This window comes from Megalopta genalis, chromosome 1 (genome assembly GCF_051020955.1).
Source record: "Megalopta genalis isolate 19385.01 chromosome 1, iyMegGena1_principal, whole genome shotgun sequence".
NCBI lineage: Eukaryota > Metazoa > Arthropoda > Insecta > Hymenoptera > Halictidae > Megalopta > Megalopta genalis.
The window spans coordinates 18,197,895-18,216,906 of record NC_135013.1 but is presented as its reverse complement, the minus strand read 5'-3'; the positions used below and the strand labels follow the sequence as shown (position 1 = coordinate 18,216,906).

At 39.9% G+C, this 19,012-nt stretch overlaps 2 protein-coding genes across 3 annotated transcripts in view; one reads left to right on the top strand and one right to left on the bottom strand.

Annotated features, from left to right (window-relative positions):
- Positions 1–19,012, bottom strand: part of LOC117222115 (E3 ubiquitin-protein ligase MYCBP2) — a 409,723-nt gene that overhangs the window by 70,054 nt on the left and 320,657 nt on the right. The gene's annotated exons all lie outside the window — the stretch shown is intronic.
- LOC117222493 (uncharacterized) overlaps positions 15,249–19,012 on the top strand; it is a 312,588-nt gene continuing 308,824 nt past the window's right edge. For both annotated transcript variants that reach the window (XM_076522875.1, XM_076522870.1), the window contains exon 1: positions 15,249–15,875. The gene's annotated coding sequence lies outside the window, so the exon portion shown is untranslated. The remainder of the gene's footprint in view (positions 15,876–19,012) is intronic.

Here is a 19,012-nt window from a genome sequence, read left to right as displayed (position 1 = left end):
CGAAAATATTTTTACGTCCCTGTATTTACGAATGAAAGAAGCGTGTCGCAACAAAAACATCCACTATTGCCCTGCATTTCCAGGTCACCGAAAAAAAAAAAAAAAAAAATAAGCGTGACATTTCGGACGTCAACATTCTCCCGTAAAACACACTCTCTGCAACTGGTTTTAAATGCTGATGCAAAGAAGCGCAACGTTGATTCGATAAAAGAAAACCGATTTTAAAGGTTAAATTTTAAAATAATCGAAGGATTAACTTCGTAATAGCTTTACATCGATTCAGTTTTAAGATTACTATATTTCAGATGGAATTGTCGATTTTACACTAATTATGAATCAGTATATCAAGCTATAAATAAATATTTATTTCTCAAAGCGACTTCGAATTACAGTAAATTGATCTTAATTGCCCTTCAGCTTGTAAACAAAAAATGGACAATTTGGGAAGAGGAGAAACGATTATTGTCGATTTTACACTAATTACGAAACAGTATATCAAGTTATAAATAAATATTTATTTCTCAAAGCGACTTCGAATTACAGTAAATTGACCTTAATTGCCCTTCAGCTTGTAAACAAAAAATGGACAATTTGGGAAGAGGAGAAACGATTATTGTCGATTTTACACTAATTACGAAACAGTATATCAAGTTATAAATAAATATTTATTTCTCAAAGCGACTTCGAATTATAGTAAATTGACCTTAATTGCCCGTCAGCTTGTAAACAAAAAATGGACAATTTGGGAAGAGGAGATACGATTATTCGAGCCCTTGCGGCTCGTTTTTATAGTTACAGTAATGTCTCCCTAATTGACGCTCAGATTGCGCACAAAAATGGACAATTTGGGTAGAGAAGATTCGAGCTTTGCGCCTCGTTTTTATAGTTACCGATTGTCAACAACTATTAAAATGAGACGCAAGGTTCGAATAATCGTATCTCCTCTTTTTAAATTGTCTATTTTTCTGCGAAATCTGAGCGCGAATTGTGGAGAAATTACTATAAACAGTAATGGATAATTTGGGAACAGGACGCACGATTATTCGAGTCTCGCGGCCTGTTTTTATAATCGTTGACAATCGGCGACTATAAAAACGAGCCGCGAGGCTCGAATAATCGTATCTCCTCTTCCCAAATTGTCCATTTTTGTGGACAATCTCAATTAGGGAGACTTCACTGTATCGAGAATCGTCGACTATAAAAATGAGCCGCGAGCTTCGAATAATCAACTTTCCAAATTGTCCAGTTTCGTTTACAAGCTAAAGGAAAAATTATAGAAAATCCACTGTGTATTTACAAAAACAAGCGTAGCACCGAAATTTAGATCCTGCATCGTATCGCAGACGTACAATTTATCGCTAAAATTTCCCAAGCAGTGCATTATTGACGAACTCATCGTCGCTTTGTCGTTGAAAAGAAACGATTTCTTATTTCCAGGAGAAGGAAGAACAAAGCGATAAAGCCAGAGCCTTTATCCTGCGAACGCGAAGGCATCCAGGAAACGTTACGTTCGTAAAATGTTTACGATATGCGCGCTCGTGGACTTTTATTTTTCATTCGAGCCCTCTGGATATTGTTTCGCGCATGTTATCGTTTTAGCGTAGCTTCGCGGAACTGCATTCGAAGATCGGGAATCGTGTGAAAATAGCCGGAAGATGCGAATGCAATAAGACACGTCCATTTATTATCTACGCGCGCTGTGTAGACCCTGTGTTTATCGATCCCCGTTTCTTACACTGCACTCTGTATTCTCTGCCGCGCCTGTATATTCTACTTACCCAATTTAGCCGCCGCTGTAGAATCGACCGAACCTAAGAATATATGTATCGAGTATTTTTCTGCGCCACGGGCAAAAACTGTACGGGGCAAGAAGAAGAGTGGAATCTACGGTGCAACGTGGCAGCGTGAACGGAGCGTGCTCGCGAAGCGAACGCGATTTTTCGAGCGAATATCTCTGAAAATGCATCCGAGATGTATTCCGGGCCTGAAACGATCATCGATCTGTTCGCGCAGAAAAGAATGTTAGCCGATCTCTCGGAGAAACCAACGGCAAGTCCCGCAAATTGATCGACTCTAATGACAATCTCGTTTCGCACGTTTCCGACGCGTAGTCATTATTTCGTCGAGATGATTCGGACCGATAGGGAATCGTAAATGGCAGTGTACTAATGATTGACCTCGTTACGGGTTTTTCTGAAACATGCTCTTGGGTCGGACACATGGCGTCCCAAGGAATTATCCCATGATACACGGGCAAAACTAATGATCGAGGCTACGCGATAACTATAGGCGAGAGGGAAAAACAATCCCCGCGTACGCTGGGCAAGCGAAAGCTCGAGGGAAGAAACGGGCGCGAAGAAAATGATTGACTACTTGTGCGGTCACAAGTGTATTATTGTACCGAGAAATCTAATTTAAGTTAGAACTTTATATCCGCGATATAATTTATCCGCTATCTCTTTTATCATTTGCATGGACGTCCTCTTGTTATTCCACGATGAGATCGCGTGAAGCTTGCTAACGTCATCCGTGACAAAATTTCTACATAAAAAAAGAAGAATAGTGAATAGTATAATACAGTACAATAGTACAATAGTAATACTAGCACAAAGCATTTTCTAATTGTTCCAGTGAACGATTCGTTACTTTCCAAAATATCGTTACGGAAATTTCGTTTAGAACGCACTCGATGGATTGTAATTAACATAAACATTCTAATGCCGTAATTAATTGTACATGCGAGCAAAGCGAATATCTCCACTGAATAATTAGCTATTTCTATATTAAACAGCGATTATATATATATACCGCGCTACGGATGAAATAAATGATAACTTAACTACGAATTTCAACTTTGTCTACGATTCCTGTGCACGTTACACGATCTCTTCGGCGTACAATTAATTAGATAACAGCGTAGAATGAAAACTGCTCAACTGAATAATTAACGACGTCGTAATCAACAACGATTATCTCCGTTTACAAAAGATACAAATGATACACTTAAATAGCGTGCGCGAACGATACTTAAGCGTCATTTATAACGCAGCCTGTCTCTTCCGGAACAGAACGTTTCATGGAAATCAGCATGCAACAGATGTCAGACGCGGCTGTTAAATCTACGCGGAAACCGCGTCGCGACCGAGGGAAAAGCGCGTGCGTGTGCGAGGTCGAAAGGCGCCAACGATATTGATAATCACGCACTTCGAGGCGTGAAAAAAAAGAAGAAACAGAAAGGAGGGGAGAGACACAGGCGGGAACAGAAGAGCTCGGTACGAGAGACTCGTCTAATTAATCGACACTTGCGCGTTATGCGACGACCCTCGAAATTGTATGCTGCACTCGGCGTATCACACTTTGTTCTTCGGCTGGTGTAGCCTTCCTCTCCGCGGAGGCGTCACGCCGACGCGACGCGTCTCTTCAATTACGAGAATTAAAGTAATTGCACGCCCCGAGACCGTGCCACTCGAACTCCGTGCTATTATCGTCGCTGCTGTCGCGATGCCGAAGCACAAACGTGTCCCCATCGCGACGAGCTTCACGGTCATTCAGATCCCCGATTGCCTCGACCCCCGATGCGGTTTCTTTTCAATTCCTCTTTTATCATTCGCTTCCTCCGGCTCGACCTATCTCCCGGTAATTAATTCGCCGATTAAATCGTGGCGCGCGCGTGTCGCAAAAAATCCGTATCGCCGGGCGTAATCAATACCTAAGCCCCCTCCCCCCCCCCCCGGAATGTATTTGGTCTTTTTGCTGGGAATTCGACGAAGAATGAGGCATCGTTTGGAATATGTCGTTTTAGTTGTAATTTTGTTGCACTTTAGATGATTTTTGAGAGATTTAGTTCGAGAAGATCAATGGTGGATGATCTTTGACTATTCACAACTATAATAGAAATTAGGCTAAATGTACATTTTATTAAATCTAGTATGATTGTTTGTGTGTTGTAATGTAACATTTATAATTATAGTCGCAAATCTCGAATAATCGTGTCTCCTCTTCCGAAATTGTCCATTTTTGTTCGCAAGCTATAGGAAATTTGGGGAGAATTTACTGTAATATAACTTATTTGCGCATTCACAATTAAAATCGCCTTAACAACAATTTCAAATCGACAAATCGCCCTGTATACGAGTTAATAAATTATCTACCGTACTTCCAATTTTAATTCGATCGAAAGTTCTATCGCTCTTCTTGGAAAACACTATCAGAACAAATCTCAAGGCAAGTGGTCGAACTATTTTCGTAGATCGTGCCACGATGGCTCGAGGTGCGGTCGAACAGGTCTTAATTGATGCTGCTCGGCGGAAGTTGACAGTTTAAGGGTTAACAGCCTCGACGGTCTTCCGGTAGCGCTGCTCAGTCAGTGCGTCTCGCGTCGGTTCTCCGGATCGGTCGAGTGCGCGTCAATGGATCGGCAAGACCGCCGACAAATTACGGCACGTGATATCGGTGAAAGACGGGGCGCCCGTTGTCTGGACGGCGACTGACAGCAAGCCGGCGGAAAGAATGGAAGAACGCCGGCAATCGTGGATGGAAATCGACAAGGGACAGGGCGTAACGACTTGTCCGGCAACGTCGGGACGAGTCCTTGTCCCCTTATCGTGTACCGGGATTAGCCTAGAAGGATCCGTGGATCCGGTTTGAATTTCGATGGGTCGAGATTATCCGTTGGTTCGCGACGGTTCGCCGCTATTCAGAACTCGCCTTAATCGCGTCGACGGTTGTTCCAGTCGAGCGGCCGTCGAGACTTGTCGGGGGGACGCGGCAGAAAGAGAAAAACCGGGCTATATCGCGGGACAGAAGGCCGGCGAAAGAGAAATTGCGAGGATAGAGTGTCCGAGTGCGACGAGCGTTGCTTCGCCGCTCCGATCCGTGGACCACTTGCGCGTCGTTCGGGTGATTAAATATTGACGATGACGTCGGGCCGCGAGGAATCTGCCCCGGATCTGCACGATGTTCGCCGCTGCGGCGAAGGAAAACAGTCGGATCGGTGATAAATTGATAAATAAAGCGCGCCGAAACGTTGCTGTGTACGCTACACGCTCGCTTTTCAGTTTTCGACGACAGTTCTCGCGAGACAGCAGTCGTTCGGTCCGACGCTGCATGCAGCTGTTCCGTGTCCTACCGCTTCTCTAATTCTCGCGCTACTGGGCGAGCAGGTGCAGTCGATCACTATTGTCCACGTTCGCCCGACAAATTTCGAGAATATAAAATACGAGATATTATTTCTGTTTCGCAGTTTTGGACCACCGATTCGTGTCTTGCTTACCATCTGTCCCACATTTCGCGACGGTTTCGTGATTATTTCACTATTCGGGAGCAACGGATAGCGAAGCTTTTTAGACAAATATTGGGTAATTGAGAAACATACAGGGTGTTACGCCTAACACCAAATTTAATTGCAAATTTAATTTCTTCTAATTTATGATTATCTGAAAGAAATAATACAATATTGGATTCATATTCAAACCAGCTATCGTAATATGACTAAAAAAATGTATGGTCCCATTAAAAAAAATCAACTTGACCTTGAAATATCATTCACCATTATGTCAATAAAAAAATTATTGATGCTACCTGAAACATCTCTTTATACTGAACACTTCTTGTATAAACATTATTTTCGTAGCTTCGATCTATTCCGAGATACATCACTGTTCTCAGTTAGGCGTAGCACCCTGTAGAAACCAGACACAGGAACGGTGTGTGTTTTATAGAAAACGAAAGAGATTTTAAAGAAGCACGATCCTAGAACATAGGCCAAATGAGACACACAAATTCGTGGAATTAACTACGCTATCAGTAGAAAAAAAATTCTCAATAAAATTCTCAAATAAAATTCTCAAAACTTTTGTTACAACTAGGCTGCGGATTTTATGCATTTACACGCAAAAATGAATAAAAGTTAACATATAACGCTAGAAAGATTAAAGGAATTTAACCCTTAACCCCGAGATTATGGTGGCCGCGACGGTTCCACGCAGCTTTAAACACGTCATCATTAATGTACGTTAATTATTCGAAAATTCGTGTAACCGTCTATTACATTTACAACATCTCGACGTAAATTTAATTGCTCTTAATAATTTGGAAATGTACAATTTTCACCGAAACAATAACTGACAGTAATTGGTTATAGTTAACAACGTTGGCGTATTATTATAAACATATCAAAATTGTTAGATTGATATATTAGATAATAATAATTAATTGTTAGAGAAATAATGAATCTTTTAACCCGATAGCTGTGTTTGACGAGAATACTCGTCGTCAATTACTATTTCGCATAAAGATCCGCAGTCTAGTTATTGTTACATTTCGATAAATTACATTTATTTTTTCCAATTATTTATAATAATAATAAAATAAAAATTAATAAATAATAATTTATAATTATTTATCAATTATTATTATTATCATTTATTTATTCAATTCGCGCTCAGATTGTGCAGAAAAATTGACGATTTGGGAAGAGGAGAGCCTTGCGGCTAATTTCTATTTTCATCTTCTTTCTCCAATTATTTTCATTTTTCCAATTGTCAACAACATACTATTTGGCGTAAAGATCCGCAGTCTAGTTATTATTATATTTCGATAAATTACATTTATCAAAAACTCTTGCATCTGCACACCAAATGCATACAGTAATTTCTCCCCAATTCGCGCACAAATTGTGCAGAAAAATTGACGATTTGGGAAGAGGAGAGCCTTGCGGCTAGTTTCTATTTTCATACTTTTTCTCCAATTATTTCTATTTTTCCAATTGTCAACAACATACTATTTCGCGTAAAGATCCGCAGTCTAGTTATTATTACATTTCGATAAATTACATTTATCAAAAACTCTTGCATCTGCACACCAAATGCGTACAGTAATTTCTCCCCAATTCGCGCACAAATTGTGCAGAAAAATTGACGATTTTGGAAGAGGAGAGCCTTGCGGCTAGTTTCGATTTTCATCCTTTTTCTCCAATTATTTCTATTTTTTCAATTGTCAACAACATACTATTTCGCGTAAAGATCCGCAGTCTAGTTATTATTACATTTCGATAAATTACATTTATCAAAAACTCTTGCATCTGCACACCAAATGCGTACAGTAATTTCTCCCCAATTCGCGCACAAATTGTGCAGAAAAATTGACGATTTTGGAAGAGGAGAGCCTTGCGGCTAGTTTCGATTTTCATCCTTTTTCTCCAATTATTTCTATTTTTCCAATTGTCAACAACATACTATTTCGCGTAAAGATCCGCAGTCTAGTTATTATTACATTTCGATAAATTACATTTATCAAAAACTCTTGCATCTGCACACCAAATGCATACAGTAATTTCTCCCCAATTCGCGCTCAGATTGTGCACGAAAATTAACGATTTGGGAAGTGGCGAGCTTTGCGGCTAGTTTCTATTTTCATCTTCTTTCTCCAATTATTTTCATTTTTCCAAAACGAGCCGCGATGCTCGAACAATCGTACCTCCACCTCCCAAAATGTCCATTTTTCGTGCGCAATCTAAGCACGAATTAGGAAGAAATTGCTGTGCTCGCGAACGTTTTGTGCCGCGGACTTGTGCCGTGGTTCCTAAACGCTGCGTCGCCGTATAGGAAGTTCGATAAGAGTGAGTGCCGTAACAGCGCGCGCGGATGCAAGAAATAAAATCCCGGCGAATCCAGAGACGCGGCACGATGACAATCGCGCGATGACAATGTTCGACAACGTTGTTCCGTTCGCTACTTCGTTTGCCGGATGTTTCGAGGGCTGGCTCAAGGATAACGTCGAGTCCGGCCTCTCTGCTCGGCGACTGCAATTTGAGAGAGGGACTACTCTCGCGGGCAGAAACGGTTTTCAAGTAACTCGAATACGAGGAGGACTCGTTGTCGGCACACTGTTGTCCGGTAAATTGAGTTCCGCATGCGATGATGCCAGGACGTTGTCCCCGAATCACGTTGGAAAACATTGGCGGTGCGCGCTGAAATTCTGATAGCGGAGCGGGCAACTTCTCGGAAGTAATTACTGGGAGCATCGGAGGACGGATCTCTCGGCGGATCCGCCGCGGAACGACGACCAAGGGATTCCAGGGCTCGCCGGATGATAACTTCCGATCAAATATATCTGGATTATAGACGGTTCGGCCGGATAAACGGTCGTTTTGTTCCCTCCGTCAGCTGTGCCAACGATCGGCGCTTTTTGCTGCTACGGAGGCACGGCCGGCCACGGGAACCGGGTCACCGGGTGACAGAGACAACTGGGTGTAATTGCGGAAGACAAATATGACAACTAGGCGCTGTGTTATGCAACGCGTCGAGATTGCGAGGAGTATTGCTGTCGCATTAATATCAAGTCCCGGTGAAATATTACTTTAGGACGTATAATACGGTGCACAATTAGACCGGGCATACCCGGTGTCGCGAAACTCCTCGCTCGTTTAACGAGCCGCGGACCAACGTAACGGACTGAAGTGTAATTCACTGGGCCACCGTTGTTTATGCGTTTATAGATTAAACCGCTGCCCGAGCGTCGACATTAATTGCATACCTTATGTCTGGAGATCTTTGCGCGCGTTCCTGCTTGCAAAATCGATTTGCGAGTGCGAATGAAGCGAAGATGTTCGATTCGATGTCAACGACGCGCGATTTTAATCGTTTCGTTGCTTTCCGATTGCCTGAAATGTTTTAATCGTTCGAAGATATGTCCAATAGGCTAACGAAAAAAGAAAACGGTCTCAGTTGCTGGGTCATCGATATTGGGGAAACTTGTTCCGATGAATCTAGAACGAAAATAAGCCGACCGATATTTCGCAGTTTCGAGTTAATACTCGTTGTTAGACTCCGGATCTGACTGCGAAATAAAAATTATCTATATCTGCTGGAGCTAAGTAGTTTCTTTTCCTTTTTTTTTTTTTTTTTTATAAACTTAGTATGTCGAAAGTAATATTTAGATTAGAATTGCAGCTACACATTTTTACATAAATGAACGTAATTTCGTTGCTCTAGCTAATCCAATATGTTCGAATCATGATTAAATGTAATATATCTTCGTAAATAACGAGTATTGACGGAAATGGCAAAATATGGGACGGCTCAATTTTGCTTCGGTTTCATCGGAAAATGTTTCATCAAAATCAGCGACCCAACGCATTGCAAATATAAATATCGCATACATGCAAGTATAAATATTCCTTAGAATCTTTTTGCAATTTTTCTTGCAATTTCTTTTGGAAATCAGATGGATGCTCAATATTATATATATGTTATATATAATATTGATATATATTCAATATATATAATATATAATATTGATATATATTCAATATTAATTCAATTAAAAGCATGAAACCTGAACTATGTACATACCTACGATGAAAATGTGAAACAATTTCGTCACAAAATGCGGATGGAATCAGCTTATAATCAATCAGCTTCATAATTATTGCAAGGTAATTACGATAAGGAGATTACGCCGTAAAATGTTGCGCTGAACAATTAATGAAGCTTGAAGTATCGTAACTGTTACAACCAGACCGCGGATCTTCGCGCAAAATAAAAATGGTCTATTTCCTATTTTTAAGAAACAGGAATCGTTCAGAAGTTTCTCTAATTATTCCAGTGCGGTCGAGAGTGCTGTATTTATTCGATTCTTTGACTCTTTCAACCGTTTCAACCGCGAGAAATGCATAAAATCCGCATTTAACGTAACAATGAACAAAAGAATTTTCCTTTCGACCGATCAGGCATTTCCACGGAACTGCTTTCCGCAGCAGCACTACGGGGGGACAGCTGTATCGAACGCCGGAGAAGGTAAAATCCTGCGGGAATCCTATTCCGCGTGAAGATTACACCGTTTCTTTGCGTTTCCGGTCGGTCGTCCGGCTGAATTTCATCCACGCGGTGTCTGAAATCCGGTAACCCGTGGCTCCGTTTCAAGATCTTAAGAAAGCATACGTCTCTCGCAGAGTCAGCTTTCTCTGTAATACACGGTGTCAATTTCATACGGCCGAACTGCGCGCACTCCTGGCACAGCCGTGTCTGAAACTCTTTGTATCGTCTCGTGTGTCTCCTCCTCGGACTATCTCGCGGGTCGACGCCCGTAGGGCCCGAGGTCGTCCACCGGAGGAGACCTAAATCCTCAATTCCGTCTCTCATCGCGAGACCCCACTCGTTCCTCATCCAAACCTACCAGAGGCTATCCAGAAAAATACCAAGTCCGGCAAGTCCGTCCCGTAGTTCAAAGAATCGCCGACGAATTGAGAGCGATGTCCCCGGGAACCGTGTAGTCAGCGTTCTCTTTTATCAGATCACTCCGTATATTGTGTCGGTTTTCGACGATTGACTTCCGAGGATTGACACTCGAAACGGCGGAACTTTTTTCTGTGTGGAAAATACAACCGGGCATGCTCGGGTCCATTTCATCAAATTTTCCAACGCGTTTCTCCGTCTAGACACGGTAATTATTCCGCGTGATTCTCAATGAAACGCTAACTTCATTAACCTTTTGTACTCGAGCGGCGACTCCGGGGCGCCATTATAAAATTGTTGCGTCGCGTCTCGAAATGATTTGATCGATCCGATTTGTTTATATTTAAAGAGCTGTGTCGAGAGCGTAACTGTTGCACGGGTCGCAATATTCAATTTCATATGCAGAAAATGCATTAGGTTATATAAAATGGAGATACAGTGGGTCAGAAAAGTTATATTAGGTCTGCCGGAAAGTTCTGTCCGTTTTTGAATTGAAAGAAAATAACACAATTTTCATACATTTAATAATATTTATTGTAGAATATCTATCTATCTATTTTAATCTATTCTATACAATCTCTATATATCTAATAATATTATATATATATATATATATATATATATATATATATATGTATGTATAAAATTCTAATCTCTTATAAATCAATATTTAAGCATTCAAGTAAATTTCGGCACATAATAATATATATGTATTATTATGTGCCGAAATTTACTTGAATGCTTAAATATTGATGACAAGAGATTAGAATTTTATTCCAATATAGATTATTATTAGATATATATAATAATAATAATCTAATAATATCTAATATAATAATCTAATCTAATCTAATAATATCAATAAATATCTAATAATATATATCTAGTAATAATCTCTATATATCTAAAGGTATATACAATATCTCTCTCTATCTCTATCTAAACTTGAAGTGACACCATCGGACAGAACTTTCCGATAGACCTAATATTAAATTTTGCATTAATTTGGCTTCGAGTGCAAAGGGTTAAAAATGACTGTGTACAATAAATATATGACGCTGATAATACACAATAAAACTGTAAAAGTGGTTAAGTGATAAACAACGACATAAGCAACGAAACAAACATTTAAACCTAATGAAAGTTCAACATCAGTGTCTACAGCTGACGAACGTTAATGTCTATTTTCATATTTTGAGAACTCCGTGAAATGGTCGGATCTTAACCAGTTAGCGATGTTCGACGAGTATACTCGTCGTCGCTTGATTCTCGCGACACATACATATAGGTGCGCGCTCTGAAAAGCAGACGCCACAGCTAACTGGTTAAGAAACGAAACGGTCACGATTACCGTGTAAAGAATGCTATCCGAAGTTTCTCCGACGAGCAGCTTTGACTATTTTAATAAATTCGATCCTCTGCCAACATTGGGGCGAAGACACCTGAAGCCAAAGCTAACACGGTCGGAGCATTGGAGACCCACGAAGTGGGTAACTAAAGATTCCAGCAAACAGCTGATCCCGGAGTTGAACTATTGCGTCAAACTCCAGAACCGTGGAAGGTCCCTCTTGAATTTCAAGTAACGGAACGAATGTCGTCACACCGATCGCGCGCGTACCGTTCTCCGTTAGGGTCTTTTTTTCCGCAGTCACGAGTGCCCGGGGAAAGCAGTCGGAGAAAATTGGTATGTATCGCGGGGCTCATCGCGTTACACAGTTTCGCTATCGCGCAGCAATATTAGGTAATACGAAGCGTAGCTCGTAATTTACCTCGCGACTCCCAGCGACCCTCTCCGTCCTCGTGAATCTCGAGTGTCCGAGGAGATTGTATAGAGAAGAATTTCATTTGCAGCAGAAAATAGAAGCCCTAAGTTAATTCGTGCATAACCGTTTCCGTAGACCCATCTGCATCGTCGGTGTACACGCTGTGTGCGCGCTTAATTTTTCTGAATTGAAACGGCCACATCGTGGAAAGCTCGGAAACGTTGAGTCGATCGTGTTTCGCAAAAGAAGAGAAGAGAAGAGAAGACAGTCGGTCGGGGTGTGATCATTGCAAAATAGCTTTATTCGCTGATCGTTTCAAACAATTTATGACAAGTCTGCTTTATATTCGTCTTTGCTGTGCAAATTGGTTGATTGCCGCTGTTTGCTTTTCTTGCTTCGAACGTTCCAATTAATATCGTGGAAGTTATGAGAGATAGATTTTAATAGGATTTAATATATATTATATAATATATAATATATAATATATAATATATAATATATAATATATAATATATAATATATAATATATTATAGGATATATAAGATTTCATCAAGTGTTAAAATATTTATAATAATATATTGCAGTGTCTAGTATATTATATCTAATTTGTTAAAATCCTATCAAAATCTATCTCTGATAACTTTCATAATATTAATTGGAATGTTTGAAGCAACCCTCCTGTCATTAAAAAAAAGTCATTTAGTCCAGTCCTAAAATAACTAATAGGATTTAAGATATATAAGATTTCATCAAGTGTTAAAATATTTATAACAATATATTGCAGTCTAGTATATTATATCTAATAAGTTATTTTAAGACTGAACTAAATGACTTTTTTCTAATGACAGGAGGATTATTACTTGGAATGACAAGAAAAAAATTAAAAACTCATAACTTTTTTATCTGAGGCTATAACGAAAATTAAAGAAAGATTATGCGTTTTGCAGATAACTTATATGTATGCAGAATTCGATAACATAACTCTTGTCAAAATCATCCTAAAACATTGTACATATGCCACACTGTTCCTAATTATTCGGCACATAAGCGGCGCATCGTTTTCTTCCGCACCATTTTTACATGTTACATTAATGTAACGTTTGTCCTAGTTCCGGATCAAGCTTTACAGCAGCTCTTCGCTGCACTTTGCTCTTACCCAATAGGGCATAAACTGCATACATGATGTACGCTTATGTTCGGTTGCATTTACTGCACAATAAAAACGCCATAGCAATGCTAACGATAATTTGAAAGAATAAAACGTGTTCCAACAGCTATTAATAATAAAGACACTACGGATTTTTGCATTAAAGATACAAATTCCTTCTTGCAATGCAAGACAACTGAAAGATTAGAGAAATTACACGAGAATATACGTTGGAAAAAACTGAGAAACAAGATTATAAATAATCGCAAGTATACTCAGTTATATTTATATCAAAAAAGGTCCTTCATGTGATTGTTAAAGACGTTTACAGTATTAGCCCTTTGCAGACGAGACTATTACAACTTGAAAATGAAAGCATTTGTTTCTAGTTACAACATTCCCATTCGGTATGGCTATTTTTATTTGATGCGTTGGAAATTTAACACGTTTGCTTAGAGAATATTTCTATTACTTAACAATTCATTGAATGCAAAACTTTAATAATGTGTAAATTCGTTTTAGAAAATGGCACATCAATTTTTAGTGTCGCCTCAGAGTCGCCGGTCGAGTGCAAAGGGTTAAGGCGAAACGATGCATTAGGATTCGCCTGCCACAAGACTAACCGAATCCCTAAAGCCTGATCCAATAAATGAGCCGTTTATTTTGAAAGTGGCATAAATCACTTTACCGTAACGAAAAGTGGTGATTTCGTAATGTTTCTACGAAATTATTTATACTGAGAAAAATATCAGTATCCTGCGATAACAAATACAAGTAAATCTCGAAAGTTAGCATCCATATTTTTAAACGTGTTAAAAAGGAAACCCTTAAATATATCGACTTAAAAACAAAGTGACTTATGCCACTTTCAAAATAAACGGCTCAAATATAGTTCAAATGTTATTTCAGTCTTTTAAAATGGCACCAAAGTGGTACCACCGGCATACAACAGATAGTTTTTGCATGGCACCAGCGTGATGCGACCGGACGGCATAGTGTTAATATACGATTATACAGAAACTATCGCATTTACAACAACGATTCTGCTGTGAACATGTTGCCTACTTATCTAAGATTACTGAATCACAGCTATTTTGTTATACGTCTTGGAATGTCCAAGTTATTAACACTATGCCGTCCGCAGATCTTAGATACGATTCTTTTGTTTGACGCCGGCATAATAGCTTGGAAATTTTAGATTTTAAAAAAATATTTTGAAGATGGCGGTAATATAGATTCCTAAAATTAAGATATGTCATCCAAGAATTTTCGTATTTAATTCTTAGTTAAGTAAGCACAATGCTATAGTTAGTTTGCTGCCTTTTAACACCCAAGAAATGAGCCGTCTATTTTGAAAGTGGCATAAGTCACTTTACCGTAATGAAAAGTGGTGATTTTATAATGTATCTACGAAATTATTTATACTGAGAAAAATATCAGTGTCCTGAGATAACAGATACAAGTAAATCTTCTCGAAAGTTAGCATCCATATTTTGAAACGTGTTAAAAAACGCAAACCCTTAAATATATCGACTTAAAAACAAAGTGACTTATGCCACTTTCAAAATAAACGGCTCAAATAACGCAGATCTCGGTGCCAAAAAAAAGCCAATATTGTTCCAACCACACAAGCATACCTCGAACCTACCATCGAATAAACGTATTCGTAAGCGATTCAAGCTCGAGCCATTCTCGAGTGCCCGTAAAAATTCCATTCGCTGTAGAGCAGCGATACCGTAGCAGCATTTAAATCCGGCCAGAAAAACACGGCCGGAGTAACAGGTACTCGACGGCGGCGGCGGCGCCGCGGCGGGCAGCGTGCTCTCCCGCGTCGGTCGCCGAAAAAAAAAAAAAAAAAAACGGTGTCAAGATGAAAAATTCCAGAGAGAGAGAGAGAGACTTCTTCCCGATGCTCGACTTCCGAGCCGACTTCCGATCAATCGACCGCTCTCGAGCGGTCCCGCGAGAAGAAACAGCCGCGAGCGGAGATTGTGAGCAAGGCTTAAGGCTCGCGCGTACCTCGGCGCGAAACCGTGGCGGGGATGCGGCACCGGCTGTGTCTCGTCCGGTTCTCGAACCGAAGAAACCGGGTTCGCGGCAGTGTCGACGATGCGTTTGCACCGTCGCGTCGGTTTCTGCATCGCGAGAGCCGATCGGCCGTTCACCAATCCGGCGGCAAATTCGAAATCCGCGACGCGCGACCGCCGGCCGGAGCAGCCGGAATTTCGAACGCTGAGCTCTGCCCGCGCGAGGTTCGACGCGCGAGTTTAAACGCGCCGGCACGCAGGAAGTTCCGGCGAAGAAAATGACAGAACTCGCGTCGAGACGACACGCGGGGAATAAGTTCGCCGCGGTGAAGTCGTATTAACCCCTTGACATACCATTTTCTTCGCAGTTACTGCGATTAGAAATGTTTCGATTCTAATAATTTCTTAGAAAGAAAAAGAAATGAATGCTTATCGTGCACCTAAATTTACTTGAATGCTTAAATATTGACGACGAAAGAATAGAATTTTATTGCAATTTTAAAGGACAAAATAACATCTATACTCGATGAGTTGATAATAGAAATTTTCATGACGAGTCGGACTCGTCAAAGTACGGCAAGGGGTTAACGAGCGAGCGGACTCGTTGGTGAAGCGCGAACGAAGTGTGCCCCGAGTTTTTTCGGTCCCGGTGCCGCCTTTTATCGACGAGGATTTCACGGCCGGAGCGGAGAATCTGCCGCGGTGAGTAGCTCCTCTTGTCTGCCTCGAGCACTCGCTCGCTCTTACGGATGAAAGAGAGACAGCCCCGCCCGTCGTGTCCCAATCAACGATCGAAACTCAATTTAAACCTCGACGAGCGTCGGAAGTTCGCGGAATCGTCCGCACTCCGACGCGTTCCGCGCGACGATAACGCGCCCGGCCCGGCCCGGCCCGGCCGTGTTTTCTCAACGAGTTTAGGGAAATCGAGTTCGCGGGAAACTGTTACCCGGCACTGGCCCCTCTCTGTTTACCCTCGTATCTCGGATTTCGCCCACTCGTCGCGCGTTATTTTAGGGCTCGAACGACTCTGCCGAGCTACTTAGCCGCACGGATCCTACCAGGAGACCGTCTCTCGCCATGGTGTTGCCGGATTTATGGCTTTTCGGAAGCGGGGACGACTCTTTGAGCCCGCCGCGAGTGTTCCAGCTTCGATACTAATTAGAGCAAGAGTCTTCCAAACGGAAGGTTTCATTTCGAACGGTTCGCGATTTTGCCGTCTGTCCGACAATTTGTTGTCACTTTCTGACGGATAACAAGTAAAAACTACTACGTGATTGATGAAAATGGAACGATACGCGCTTCGACAACGTATCGAAATGGTTAACGTTAAAACGAACTGTTGATTATTTGCTTGCAAATAATTAACAGCAGAGTTTTAGGTAAAAGTATATTTGGACCGTTTATTTTGAAAGTGGTGTAAGTCCTATTTTTTTAAAAAATGAAGCCACCGGTGGCTTCACAATTGTGTTAATTCACGTGCCGAAAGTTACTATTTTAGGTTACTTATCTTATTTTCCTCCAACAATGGATAATTTCATATTCACATCAGATAGAGATATTGATAAGAAGAAATAGTAAATCAATGTTATTTTATGACAATTGAGAATATTTATTTTATTTTATTTTAAATAAATTAAACAAAATGATAAACCCATGAATATAAACAAAAGAATAATCTTAGAATCGGAGGATGAAGATAATTCCACTATGAAAAACAAATTAATGAAGCGTAAAAAGAGAAGAAGAATTATAGAGATAGAATCTTCATCAGATGAGGATATTGTTACTGAGCGCGCGCTTGGATTTTGTAAAAGAAAATAAAGGAAAATATACGCAACGAATAAACAAAATTAAGCGAAATGCCGGACAAGAGTACTTTACAAAAACAGGAAAATTCATTCCAGCAAAAAAAGAAAGTGATATTTGTTGTTTCAAAATTGAAATTAAATGATATTTACAATTGACTAATTATGAAAGTGATGTAAGTCCATTTGCAGCCTGAAAATTGTATATTATTTTAGTTAAATTCGCCTAAAAGAAATTTATATAATCAAATTACATATTGATAAATTAGTACGAACATTCCCAGACTTCACATAATTAACCTATATTTTTTAATTGTCAGATTTGCTAACATTCAATTTTCTCGAAACGAAAGAAAGTGGACTTGCACCACTTTCAAAATAAACGATCCATTTACTGAACACACAAGATCCAATCTACAGGCTTGCTCGCGAGAGCTTAGAGACAACTAGTGTACTCGTAGGCTGCTCACCGACGACCGACTAAAAACGCGGAAGACCCGCAAACTATGTGTCGAAAAATCTTTGATAGTCATAAATAACCAATCCGTGTAATGGACTTTCGAGTCAACGCACGTTCAGCGCTCACGTGCCCTGCAGATGGGCAGCAAGGGCCGTTTTACCTAAAAAAACGGACAAGGCCGTGAAACATACAAATTACCCACTTTCGATAGCATCGAAAATGCCAGACATTTACACGAACGTAACGTAAATTATTTCTGTACATTCGCGAATTATTTTTGTACACTTTGGCCCAAATGTGGATCACAGTCGTTCTTACCCCCGTCTTGTTTCATACAATGCAATTTCAAAATTCAATCAAGTCCTTCTTAATCGATTGCGATGATTCGTGAAGCTGCACTTTTGTTTTTTCGAAATATTTCCCCACGAAATTAATTATCCGCTATAGAAGCTGTTAGCTAATGGCAATGGTACTTCGTTAATTTGCACCACAGATGTTGCTAGTTCACTGATCGAAATTTAATGAAACTTCGTTCCACGAGGCTAATTATGCCCTACTAGTTGTCGGTGTTCCGGCGTTCCGTTTGTATGCGCACGCCGGAATGCATTACATAAGTGACCTAGTTTGATCTATTACCGGGCATTCCATCATTAGTTCATTAACTAATTCAAATATAGAACTTTCAGAATTCAGCTGCAATTGTGTCTGTAATTGGAAGTTACCGAATAGCATAATTGAGAATCATAGAAACGGCAGAATTAGAGGTAGATCATCGAGCGAGTCATTTAATTATTGACAGACCAGAGCTATCTTTTATCGTGAAATAATTACATTAATTTCGAATTACGAATCTGGGCAATATTGAACAACAAAAACAAGCAGCTGCGAATTTTTGTATAATTACATTAACATAGACAAGTGACTACGAGAAAATTATATTAAAAATTTTATCGGACAAAGAAATAGCGAGTGTGGAATTCTCGGATCAAAATTGACTAATTCGAACGATGCGTAATGCTGAATGTTCAATTGACTGAACGATGACATAAACATTTGGAAGATAAGAGATTCGATTACCACAAACTGTTTAATTGAAAATAAAACGAAATGAAATTAAAATGAGTTTATTCTGAATAAATCGACATGGAGAATAATACTCCAGACTTATAATAAGAAGAATTCTCTAATAATTATAAAAATTCTAAGATCAAAATTGACTAACTCAAACGATGCCTAAGGGATTATTTGTTCCTTAATGTTCAATTGACTGAACGATGACATAAACATTGGGAAGATAAGAGATTCGATTACCACAAACTGTTTAATTGAAAATAAAACGAAATGAAATTAAAATGAGTTTATTCTGAATAAATCGACATGGAGAATAATACTCCAGACTTATAATAAGAAGAATTCTCTAATAATTATAAAAATTCTAAGATCAAAATTGACTAACTCAAACGATGCCTAAGGGATTATTTGTTCCTTAATGTTCAATTGACTGAACGATGACATAAACATTGGGAAGATAAGAGATTCGATTACCACAAACTGTTTAATTGAAAATAAAACGA